This window comes from Brachyhypopomus gauderio, chromosome 20, assembly GCF_052324685.1.
Source record: "Brachyhypopomus gauderio isolate BG-103 chromosome 20, BGAUD_0.2, whole genome shotgun sequence".
NCBI lineage: Eukaryota > Metazoa > Chordata > Actinopteri > Gymnotiformes > Hypopomidae > Brachyhypopomus > Brachyhypopomus gauderio.
Genome location: NC_135230.1, coordinates 8,850,949 through 8,863,798, shown reverse-complemented (window position 1 = coordinate 8,863,798; position 12,850 = coordinate 8,850,949). Strand labels below are relative to the sequence as shown.

General features: G+C 39.3%; 1 long non-coding RNA gene across 1 annotated transcript; it reads right to left on the bottom strand.

The window, feature by feature from the left end:
* Nucleotides 1-2,424: 2,424 nt before the first annotated feature.
* On the bottom strand, nt 2,425-11,430 carry LOC143484431 (uncharacterized). The gene is made up of 2 exons (XR_013122638.1): nt 4,200-11,430; nt 2,425-2,671 (listed from the first exon to the last, which is right to left on the bottom strand). It is a non-coding gene; the product is annotated as an uncharacterized LOC143484431 (long non-coding RNA).
* Nucleotides 11,431-12,850: the final 1,420 nt, after the last annotated feature.

Here is a 12,850-nt window from a genome sequence, read left to right as displayed (position 1 = left end):
AGTCTGGTCTGCTTCGTGTGTTACGTGTCATACATGTGTGTGCTCTCACCAGAACAAATTCCCTGTATGTGTAATATGCTTTGCGAATAAAGTGATTCTGACCTGATTCTGATTCATTTCGACACGTAGCCACCAGGTGGCAATGCTTCCCCATGTCATTTTACCATTTGCGCGTCTACGTGATTGGAGATCCAGTTTTAGCCTCCTGCCTGATGGATTTGCAGACGCTAAGACCCAATCTTTGAAACTATGGCTCTTTTGTCGAAACTTAACACACAGCAGCCAATGCTACACACACAACAGGCAAACATCTCACACTTTTGGAAAAAGCACAAACTTCAACCAAAACTCTTGCAACTCTTGCCAAAACCATATTTTTGCATCTAAACCCTACACACAAATATCAGATGATTAGTCTTTCATATATGTGACTACACACTGAAGTGACAAATGGAAAACACTACTACCATGTGTTTGAGTGTTCAGTTTGTAGTCTGCTGGGAAGGTCTGTCAGAGGTCTCACATATACATGCATATTCTGCATATTCAGTACATTTACACTATAAAGTAAAATACAAGGGAAAGGGTTTCTTTTTGGTTTTGCATGAACACTACAGCAACACATGCTGTATGTACTGTAAACACATGAACAACAAAAAAGAACAAAAAGCCAAAATAACCTCAAGCTTCCTCCATCACCTGCTGAATGTATTTACACTGGTGGGGTTGGTGACCACCTCCATGCCAAAAAGAACTCAACAACAATGGAGAGTTTGGTGGAATCACAACAAATCGTGGCTGTTCAGTGAACCAGTTTGTACTTGAGCAGCCCGGTGCAAACTTATGTTGTTCCAGATGACAACAAACCTGGACTGTTCTGGTTCATCCCCCTGGTGATGGAGAATGAGTGTGTTGTGCTCTGTGTTGAAGAAGGTGATGATATGCACAGTGTTGTAGGGACCAAGAGTGGCATGATGATGAGTGGCAAATTCATAGTACAGTTGTTTCACACTGTCACTGGCCCAGTCTGGATAGACTCACTGAATGGATGTTGCTGATGGTGACGTTGTCAGTAATGATGTGCTGTTGTAGTTGTTGTAAACGTATACAGTTGTTTGCTCTGACCATATTGATTATGGTCTCTTTCTGTTCTGAGGTGGATAGCCACCCACTAAGGGGTAGTCTAGTACATGATGTAGTATGTATAGAGGGGTAGTCTAGTACATGATGTAGTATGTATAGAGGGGTAGTCTAGTACATGATGTAGTATGTATAGAGGGGTAGTCTAGTACATGATGTAGTATGTATAGAGGATGAGTCTACTTATCTGTTCTCATTTTGAATTGTCTGGATGATGCTACAGTGTAGCAGCCCAGATAAGGTTGGACCCTTTACCTCCAGAAAACCCAACGCATGCTTGACCACATGGTCAACCAGAGTGGCTCTGATCTCATCCATTATGGTTGCTCATCCTCGTCCTCATTCTCGTACTCTTCATCATCATCTCTATGGAATATTGAACTCCAGTGATGTGCACACCAAGATTTGCAACTTGTGGCCTATAGGGATTAGGCTTTGATGTCTAAAAATTAGCTGTGTTGTAACGTGTGAGGACTGGGTATGGATATTGGTGAGTGTAGCAGTTGCGTGTCAGTGTTTTCCAAAAAAAACACATGGTTTTCAGTTTTGAATGTTGTGTCTTGTGTGAACAACTGTGTTTAAAGTAGGGGTGGGCATAGATTAATTTTTTAAATCTAAATTAATCTCACTGAAATCTTGAAATTAATCTAGATTAATCTAGATTAATCTATATTAAAATGGCTCATATGTGTGTTACCCAAGTAATGACTAAAATTCAGTTTTTGAGATTGGGTTTCTTAATACAGAGGGTGCATTAGACCAGGGGCTCATCTCCTGTTTCCAAAATGCATCAATGACTGCTTGAGGAAGCTGTTCTACTTTGATACTTGAAGAAAAAAAACATGCTTACAGTTTTTCTCGATTGTTTACACACATTGTCTGAAAGCATGCCTCATACTCTCAAAACTCTACACACAAATCAGAAAAACACACACACAATGGGCAAAACCCCTCAGTTCTCTTTCAAAATGAAACTTTACAGTCAGAACAATATTATATCTTCTCAAAATGGTATTTTGTTCTCAGATGACACACACAAACCATCATATGAATAGACATTTATAACAACTGGTTGAACACTGATGTGCTCAATGTAAAACACTATGATGAATGGAAAACACTTCTTCTCCATTCATCATAATGACTTAGGCCTTTTTTGTGCAGTGTTACACTTACTACAGACAGGAAATACATAAGTGCATTGTAAAATATTTTAGAATAGTGTTTTTATACTCAGAACACACATATACAGTAACAAATATATTTTATTTTTTCCCACAAAAGCAATGTACACAGTGTACATCCCACCCAACACAAAGTTGCACATACAGTGGTCTACATACACAACAACAGAAGAGTTTACTATATACAGTTACAATTACAGTAAAAAAAAACTATGTTGCATACAATGGCACGCTGGCCAATGATATTCCTTCCCCTCCTTCGTCCGTCTTTTTGTGAGGTTGAATCCAACCTCATCAATGAAGATGAATTGGTGCTCCACTGCATCTACCTCTAGCTCAAAGATTCTCTGAAACACACATGACAGTATCAGAAATAGACATGGAGGAGTCACTATTGTGAAGCACAATCATTATGATTACAATACTGAAATATGTATAATTTATACAGTGTTGAGGGGATACATCAGTTGCAGTGGTGGACAGTAACTAAGTAAATGTAATTCGTTACTGTACTTAAGTAACATTTCCATGTATCTGTACTTTACTCAAGTACTTTTATTTGGTAAGACTTTATACTTTTACTTCACTACATTTCAAAGCGAAAATTTGTACTTTTCACTTCGTTACATTTACAGAAACATCTCGTTCCTTTTTCATTTTTAAATCAACGTTTAATAAAATACCGAAAGGTAAAAGTGTACCATGTCACAGACTATAACCAATCAGCGCTCAGTAAGAGATTAAGATTTGTACGCTAAATGGCTGAGGATCTGACATGGCTGCAACAGATGTCTTCCCCCAACACCCAGTGCCGTTTCAAGGTATTTGGGGGCCCCAAGCAAAGACACCAACCGGGGCTCCCCCAACCTCCACACCAGAAATCTCATGCCCAAACCCCCCTCCGGCCAAAAAAAAAAACATATCTGGCCGCAGTCCACCTTCAAGAACCACAGCATATACACCTCAAACTAACTACTTTACAAATTTACTACTTGTAGCTGAACATAGCAGATTTAAGTATGGGATTACCCGGGACGTATATATTGTTTTTAGCCTACCTGCTGCTAAATTACACCATTTGTACAGGTAGGCCTAATTTATCCAGTGTAAATCATCACTTACCACTGTCTTGTGTTTTTTTAGGGGTGGGCATAGATAAATTTTTTAAATCTAGATTAATCTCACTGAAATCTTGAAATTAATCTAGATTAATCTATATTAAAATGGCTCATATGTGTGCTACCCAAGTAATAACTAAAAGTCAGCTTTTGAGATAGGGTTTCTTAATACAGAGGGTGCATTAGACCAGGGGCTCATCTCCTGTTTCCAAAATGCATCAATGACTGCTTGAGGAAGCTGTTCTACTTTGATACTTGAAGAAAAAAACATACTCAATAAAATGTAGGCTACTCGTGTTCAACGGTTTATTCAGTTAAACATGAATTTGTAAGCCTACATACTGTACATTAAAAGGGGTTGATAACATGTTTATTCAGCTAAACATGATCTTTGAAATGTAAGCCAACATTTAGTACATTTAATCTCACGGACATAATTTGGGGGGGACTTTTTCAAAAGCCGGTTTGGTCCTCTGAAGTTTTAACGGTTAAAAATAAATATTTAAATAGCGACGAATCTAGCGCTAGGACCATGCAGAAAACGACCGCTCCGAGCTCCGCTCCGGTAATATTTTACGTTCCTAAAAATGAATTTTCCATGAAGCAAACCTGGCGACTTCGTGGCTGCATCCATGTAAACACACGTACGATTTTTAATTCACAGGTTTGAAAACTCGTTCTCGCCCCTACTGTGCAATTTGGTTAGGAATACAGCCGAGCTAAACTGTCAAGTTGAAAGTCATCATAGTTTGCTTACCCATTTAGTAGATATATTAACGGCGATAATTTTTATATCGCCCGATAAGAGTATCAAATTAACGAACGCCGTTAACGGCCCACCACTAGTTTTTTTTGTGTTCCTCTTCCTTCTTTTGTTTTCTCTTTTGGCTTCCTGATGGATAAATTCGCTTCATGGTTAAGTTTCATATTTGCCGGCGTCTATAACTTGGCTGTCTGCCAGGACAGTGTCTACCTGCCTTAAGCAGCTGGTGGGAGGGGCCCCTTGAGGGGGATTCTGAGAACAGTGTCATTGCTCATGACTTTGAGAATGTAAAGGGGGGCTCACACAGTTTGTCGCTGCATTTAATTCTTAACCTGTTGTTGTCTGGGGGCCCCAGGCCAGCTTGGGGCCCCAAGCAATTGCCTGGTTTGCCTGCCCCATCGCGACGGGCCTGCCAACACCCCTGGCCTTATTTAGCCGAAGTGTTTGTATTCCTCGAAAAGAAGAATTATTCGTATTCCTCCTCTGCATTCCGAAGAACACATCGCTGTCATCATTTATGAACTCGCTGTCAAACTTGAAAAAACACATCGAAGTAAGTTCACCATTAGATTAGTAGGTTTATATACCCCGGTTAATTATATCACATTGAAGTACACTACATTTAACAGATGCTTTTATCCAAAGCAATGTGCTAGTACCCGAATTGCAATCTGTGGAGATGCTAAGCGCCAGTTTAACACAGGAGACTCCCACATCAAACGTTAAAGCCGGGGACACATACACGCGAATTTGGCCAAGCGAAGCGAACTTCACAATTTATTCATATGAGGGAGGCGAAGGCAAGTAAATATGAGCGAAGCAAAATTATTAAAATTATTATTAAAATTATTATTATCAGGGTTGGGGGGCGGGGCGGCGGCATGTGTGTAAAATGTTGGCGGGGGTGGCGGCGAGTGTAAATTGTTGGACACAAATTAAGTATTATGTCGCGATCGATCGCCAGTGTTTGGCGCCACAGCGAACTAGTAACTCATTGAATCATAGATGTAGATCAGAGGTAAATAAACTAGATTTTTTTTCAGTGTGAGAAATCGGATGTATGTGAAGTGTAGTGCGAGTGAAAACGGTCTCTGGTAAAGACAGTCAATGCGTGTGTGTCTCACGCTCATTGCGTGAGAGTTGGCAACTGATTATTATTATATTAATTATTCGGCCAAGTTTAATATTATGAGTTCAGTTGGTAGGGCTGCACACAGTTCTAGTTCTAGGTGATTATTATTATATTAATAATTATTAATTATTTGGCCAAGTTTAATATTATGAGTTCAGTTGGTTGGGCTGCACACAGTTCTAGTTCTATGTGCTAGAGCTTCTAGCTTCCCTGTCCCGCCATGTGGTGGACAACGTAGAACCTCAGAAAAAGTCCCCCAAGCTAGGACTGAAGTGGCCAGTTCGAAATTATTGTTCTGTTGGTGGTGAATTATGTTTTTATATAAAACTGTTTGTCCACTTGTCTACCTTTCTAGTGTGAATTATTAATATGGATAAAGTTTGGAGATGAATGTTGTGAGGATAATATAGGCTAGTTTTGTGTATTTTGTGTTTGCTAGGCAAATGTAAGGCACTGTTTCCTGTTCACCTTTTGATCGAGTAGGCCTAGGGGTTTTGATGTGACGCTAAGAAAAAAAAGGTTTTTACTTTTACTTTTAATACTTAAGTATTTTTGAAGGCAGATACTTTTGTACTTCTACTCAAGTAAAAAATTGAGGTGAATACTTTTACTTTTACTTGAGTAATATTCAATGCAAGGTAACTGTACTTTTACTCAAGTACATAATTGGTGTACTTCGTCCACCACTGATCAGTTGTGAGATTGTATAGGGCTTACTTGCACATAGTTATATTTCAGTTCTTTGACTCTTTCTGAATTTCGTTCAAAAGGCACCCTGTAGACCTGCTTCATCCACAGATTATTTCTGCGCAAGACACGGTCCAGCGTTGATAATCTCACCCTATCAATATTTTGAAATATCTCGTTGTTTTCTATTATTTTTCTTTGTATTTTCCATAATGTTATGGCATTATTTTCTAGGACCATGTTCAGGATTTCAGTTTCCTATTCAGGAGACAAAAGACGTTTCCGTCCACCTCATGTTGGTAACCTTTCAGTTCTGCAATACAAATAGTAAAATACTGTAAATACTGTGTAGGAACACAAAGTAGGAATACATTTCCCAAATACTTGAAACATACTTTATATTATATATACTTTATATTATATTTACAGTCCTACAGAACAGTCCACAGGCAATACTGTACTCATTGAGTACTGTATTGATATGCAGTACTGCAGTTTCCTACTGAGAGTTGATTTCTTACCTGTTCTCATTACGGAAAGTCCGGATGATGGATGCTACAGTGTACCTACTCACATTTGGCTGTACTCTTTGCCCAGCCTCCCTCATTGTTAGACCATAGACCACATGGTCAACCAAAGTGGCTGGGATCTCATCAGAGATTACGGTCCTTGGCCTTCCTCATCCTCGTCCTCCTCCTCTTGCTCTCACTCCTCTGGCTCTCCCTCTGTTTCCGCTGTTGGCATCCATTGCTCCAAAACAGAAGAGCTCACCACCAACAGAAGAGCTTTTGCCATTTTATGCTAAAGCTCTGATTGCTGGTTGTACACATGTGTGACAGGTGTTTGCTGATATGATGAGTCAGTGTGCATAGTAGGACAATTAACTTTAGAATTTTGAATAGCAGTGTGTTCCTTGTGAAAACAAGAGATTTTCTTCATGAAAATTATGCCAAATGCAGAAAATTGTGTGTAGTGTTTTGAAAAAAGTGTGTTTTAGAACTGCAATTTGAGTGTAAAGCAGGAATTGTGCTTGTAGTTTAGTAGAATTGGTTCAGGGGATTGGTGCAATAGTTACATGTTGTGGTCATTGTGTCTCAATTACCAGCATTAGTGTGTTAACAATCGAGAAAAACTGTAATAAAATGTAGGCTACTCGTGTTCAATGGTTTATTCAGTTAAACATGAATTAATTTGTAAGTCTACATACTGTACATTAAAAGGGGTTGATAACATGTTTATTCAGCTAAACATGATATTTGAAATGTAAGCCAACATTTAGTACATTTAACCTCACGAATGTAATTTGGGGGGGGGGACCATGCAGAAAACGACCGCTCCGAGCTCAGCTCCGGTAACACTTTACGTTCCTAAAAATTAATTTTCCATGAAGGAAACCTGGCGACTTCGTGGCTGCATCCATGTAAGCACACGTACGATTTGTAATTCACAGGTTTGAAAACTCATTCTCGCCCCTACTGTGCATTTTGGTTAGGAATACAGCCGAGCTAAACTATCAAGGTGAAAGTCATCATAGTTTGCTTACCCATTTTGACACAGTTCCCAACCCAACTTTAAGAATAGATTAACGGCGATAATTTTTATATCGCCCGATAAGAGTATCAAATTAACAAACTAGTTTAAAGTTTTGCAAAAAGTGTGTTTTGGAATTTCTAAATGAGTGTAAGGCAGAGAATGTGCTTAAGGTTTAGCGCACTAGGTCAATAGATAGGCTACATGGGTTAGTTGTTTCAGAAATTGTGCTATAAGGACCACTTTTTGTGTCTTAGCGTCTGAAAAAAAATGTAAAAGTCCCTGGTACTTGTGCATTCTGCCTGCAGTATGAATTCTGCCTGTATTATGTTCTTCTTCATCACATATGATAATAGGTGGAAGGATCACATATGAGAACTGTGGATTCTCTTCATGGACCTGAATATGTAATGAAAAATAGTCTGAAATAAGAATGTGAACAGGAGTCTGACATTCTGTTTTCTTTTTCAATCAGAGTAGCCCAAAGACCAAACAGTGGTGCAGATGTAAAAAAAAAAATTGTATATTATCAGCCTATTCAACTAAGCTAGTTTATATAATGTTGATTACTATGCTTTATGCTTCTGTAAGATATATGTGACCTGTGAAATTTTCTCCTCAGGGTCTTGCAACATTACTGAAACACCCCTGTCTGTTATTCATGTCATATGCCAAGCCTATAGACAATAATGATATGTGAGAGAGATTAGCAAAACAAAGTCAGAAAGATCAAAGGGTCAAAGCCGGAAAGATCAAATGGTGATACATTTCTCAGTTACATCTTTTACTACATCAGCATTTGTGTGCGTGTTTTTGTGTGGTGCGAACTGTGGTATGAAGAACAGGAAAAGTCTGAGATCTTTGAGTTCAGCTCTTGAAAATGGGAGCAAAATCAAAAGTGTTGCATTTATATTTTTGTTCAAAATATATAATGTGTGTGTCCACATACACACACACACATGCAAATTTCCCCATTGTGGGATTAATAAAGGATTATCTTATCTCATCTTATCTTTATATATAAGAGGTGAGAGAGAGAAATTGTAGTAAAGTACACAAAATTTCCAGAGAAACAGGATGTTTGGGACACAGAGGTCATTCATCAGCTGTGCAAGCAAATTGACACATTGACCTGTAAACAATCTCCTGAGACAACAAGAATTCCTTCCTAGCCACAAATGAAACTGTGGCTAATTTTATACTTCAACACTTCAGTATCCTCCAGGACGGTGTACAGACTGCATCCCCTTTGAAGGATCCTCCACTAATCTCTTATAGATGAAACAACGTTAAAGACATGCTTGTCAAGAATGATTTAATTAACCATTCGGATTCCAATGGTGGTGCTGTAGCCTGCAATCGATCTAGATGCTACGTTTACATTTATTAACACAACCACTAAAATAACTGCCATAAGATCTATTGAATGATGATCTATTGTCATCATTCATCCTCATGACAACAGGAGTTGTTGTCTATTGTATTACTTGTAAGAGATGCAATCAGCATCACATTGGAGAAACCAAGAGAAGACTTGCTGAATGGTTTGTTGAATACCTTCAAACCATCGGGATTAAATTTCCAGTGTCAAGGCATTTTAATATTAATGGGCATTGTGTGTATGTATATATATATTCACCCTTCGGAAAAAACAAGCAGACCAAAGAAAAGAAAAGTGGACACGGAATGCCGAAAAAGTGTTTTTTCACTGAGGTCTGATCAACGTCTGATATGCAGAGGTGGGCATTCCAGGTTCAGAAAGTAAAAGTCCTCACCAGTCCACAAAAGTCCTCCTTGTGTTGATTCCACTAATTTTTACCTGGATTGCACTAATTAGAAAATCTAGCAAGCCTGAGCAAAATCCTGGTGAGGACTTTTACTTTCTGAACCTGGACTGCCCACCTCTGCTGATATGTCAAGAAACAGTTGCAGTTTTCAAAGAGTACAATATCAGTGGTCACTTTGCTACGAAGCAAATTACGCTAGCAAGTCGACAGAAGGTCAAGCAGCTACTGCCCAGAGGTTGGCTACTAATTTACAGGCTCAGCTGAATTTTTTTCACCGACAAACTGCGATTCAAGAGTCAAGTACCAAGGCCAGTTTTTTTTTTTTTTTTTTTTTTTTTTTTGCGGGCATTCAAATTAGCAAAGGCTAGCAATAACCAACTTAAAGAGCCCTATCTAGTTTCTGCTGCAGGCAGGATATTCAATGCAGTTTGTCTCTCGGAACAATCCGACCGTGATTTTGCGAGGTTTAAAACAATTAGAAATGACTGAGCTTAAATTGCATGTCCAAATGCTCCTGACCCGGCCCCTCTGTCAAATTTTAGAACCCACTGTGGCACGCAACTCAGAAAGTTTGCCCACCCGTGTGGCTAGACTGTGGCTAGGCTGTGATGCCCTGCTGTGTTCGTGTGAGATTCTTGTATTTGCTTGTTACTTTAGGTTTGACTAATTTTTCTGGGTTTGTGGCTTGTGCTCATGACTTGTCCCCTTTGTTTTTGTGTTGTACATTTGTAAATATTCTCTGTGGCTGGTGTTCCTGGACTTAGGGAGTGGCTGCTGTTTGTGTAGGGGTTCCGGTTGCTTTCTGCGTTTTGTTAAGAAGTCGGTCTATTACTGCGTCTGACAGATTAGGTAGTGTTGCTTTTTCTTACAGCACTGTGTTTATGTTGGTCCTGCTCACTCCTTAAAAGCAAATCAGTTATGTAAATAGGCATCGTAAATACGCTTTCAACTGTCTTGTTTTGTGGCCTCCCTCATTCGTCTTCTCCACGCTGTCAGAGCCTGTATGAATGGGCATAAAGGCGCTGATACAATTAACTCATTTTGTGCTGTAAACGGCTGATTATTCTTAAGCGAATAAGGGAGGGAAAACACTAGTTGGAGAATAAGGTGCAACTGTCCAAAAATGGTCAGACAGTTCAGGTAGGAGAACCCTTATCAAAACTGTGTTTTGGGCCCCAGGAAAGTCTGAACCGGCTCTGCCAGCTATCAAATCAAATCAAACTTATTTGTATAGCGCTTTTCACAACACATGTTGTCTCAAAGCGGCTTTACAGGATTTACAAGGTTAACAATACTATGGGCCCAAATCCCTAATGAGCAAGCCAGAGGCGACAGTGGCGAGGAAAAACTCCCCATGACCAGCTATGACCTCGATGCTTAGACAGGGCCGTCACACCTGCACTTGCCTTCACGTGTTTGTGGATTTCTGTCTTTTCCTCAGTCTCTTCCTCCTGCCTTGCTGTCTGGTGCCAGTGTTTCACATTACTGGCTTTGGCATTTGTTTGTTCTACTCACTCCTTAATCTGCTACCCTTTAAACCGCAGATTGTTACACGTGTCTTCTTTCCTTCCTACTTCTCGTTGACTGTAAATAAGCTGTTTCACAGAAACATTTCACACGTCCAGTTTGTAATGTGTTCAAAGCACTGACGTAGTGAGTCAAAGGGACTATAGTAATGTGGTGTAAATAGTTCAGAGCATCATCTGCACAACCATGGTAAAATATACTTGAGTCGTGAAGAATTTGGCCCAGAGGAAGCCCAAAGAATTCAAATGGGTCATAGCAGCTGTAAAACCCAACCCTGGAGGGACGCTCACACACTTGTCCATCTCAACAAAGCAGTGGCCGCAGGTCTGACTTAAACCAGTTTAGCACCGTCCCTCAGTGGCCGGTGTTTTATGGCCTAAGTAAGTTCAAGCAATACAATGTTGCTTGTATTGCTTGTATATACTACCAGGATCTGCATTTAAATCAATAACACTAAATATGTTTATGGAAACAATCTCAGGGATATGACTGGACCACAATCCTGTATGAAATTAGTTAAATATCTATTCAAAATAAATCAGAAAAGTCCATTTGCTGGTCAAAAGACAACTTTCCTAAAGATAAAAATTGTAATGCAAATTTTAAACCAATTAAATCCAATTAAATTATAATACAAATGTTTCCTTTTAGGACTCTTTAAAGAAACCAAAAAGCAACAGGTCTTTTCTGTCTCCTATAAACACCTGTTGCTTATAAGTAATAATATAGTTTTACACTTTAGGTTTATAGTATTAAGTGTGACATAAGTTTAAATCCATGCAGGGATGTCAAGGACACTGAACACAGAAGTCTTAAAAGCCAAGCAGCCGTATAATAAAATAAATAAAAAATAAAAAAAAAACAGGAAGCAAACAGGATGCAAAAATGATGCAAAATACAACTGATCAGCAGTGGCAAACGGGGACCAGGCTGGTGTTAATGATACTGCTACAGCTGGAGAGAACAGACCAGTCCATCTGGGCTTACACGCTAGCACACTGTGAAGAAGCTGCCGGTGTCATCAACCTTGACGATCGATGGAGTCCTCCGCGCCCGCTGTGTGTACCATATGTGGCGTATTATGTAGAATACAAGATGACACACAAAAAACTTCACTGTGAGGAAGTCCCCCTTATGACCCTCTCTTATCTGGCTACGAGAGTCGCTTCAGAAACATGATGAAAGGGACAGAATGGAGATACAAAAGACGTATAGGAAGTGATGAGTAAGGAGAAGCTAAAGGGATTTATTAACGCCCTACTTATGCGTTTTATTACGCATCTGTAAACGTGAATGGTGCCCTACCATGACCTACAATCATATTAGTAATGCGGAACAAATGACCCGCAGTAGAGCAGACAGTTTTCTATTGTGTAGTTGTCCTATTTAAGTGGCATTGAGAATCTCTTGCTAAATGGGATCGCCGCATAACTACATACTTGGATATATGCTGGATATATGTCACATTACTCAGGTCTACTGATACTGTGCTAACCACTTTGATACGTGGTGATCGTGTCCTTTGGTACACCGTGCTAGTGATAACACTGTGACTCAAGCGTACTGACAAAACAGGACAAAGTCAAAAGTGTGGTTGGTGAGAGTGAATAGGAAAGAAATGCAAATAAATTTTCTTTAATTGAACACAGCTCTGTGCTCGTCTACATTTGACAAAGGCAGTAGTGATGCGAGAGTGAGATAAATGATTAGAAAGATAAAATTACAGGATGTCACAGTGCTTAAAGTGAAGGCCACACAGATGCAACAACTGTAAGATGAAACTCATGTGATTTTCATCAGGTGTCTGCATAGAGTTACACTTCAAATTATGTTTTGGGTTGTACTTAAGGTTAAGGCTGGGACCATAAAATAAAGTGAGACTGAATTCAATATATCAGTATATCATTTAACTCTGTATGACTAATTACTACATCCTGTATTATTTCCTGATCTTAATTCTTGATATGTTTATTGTCATTCTC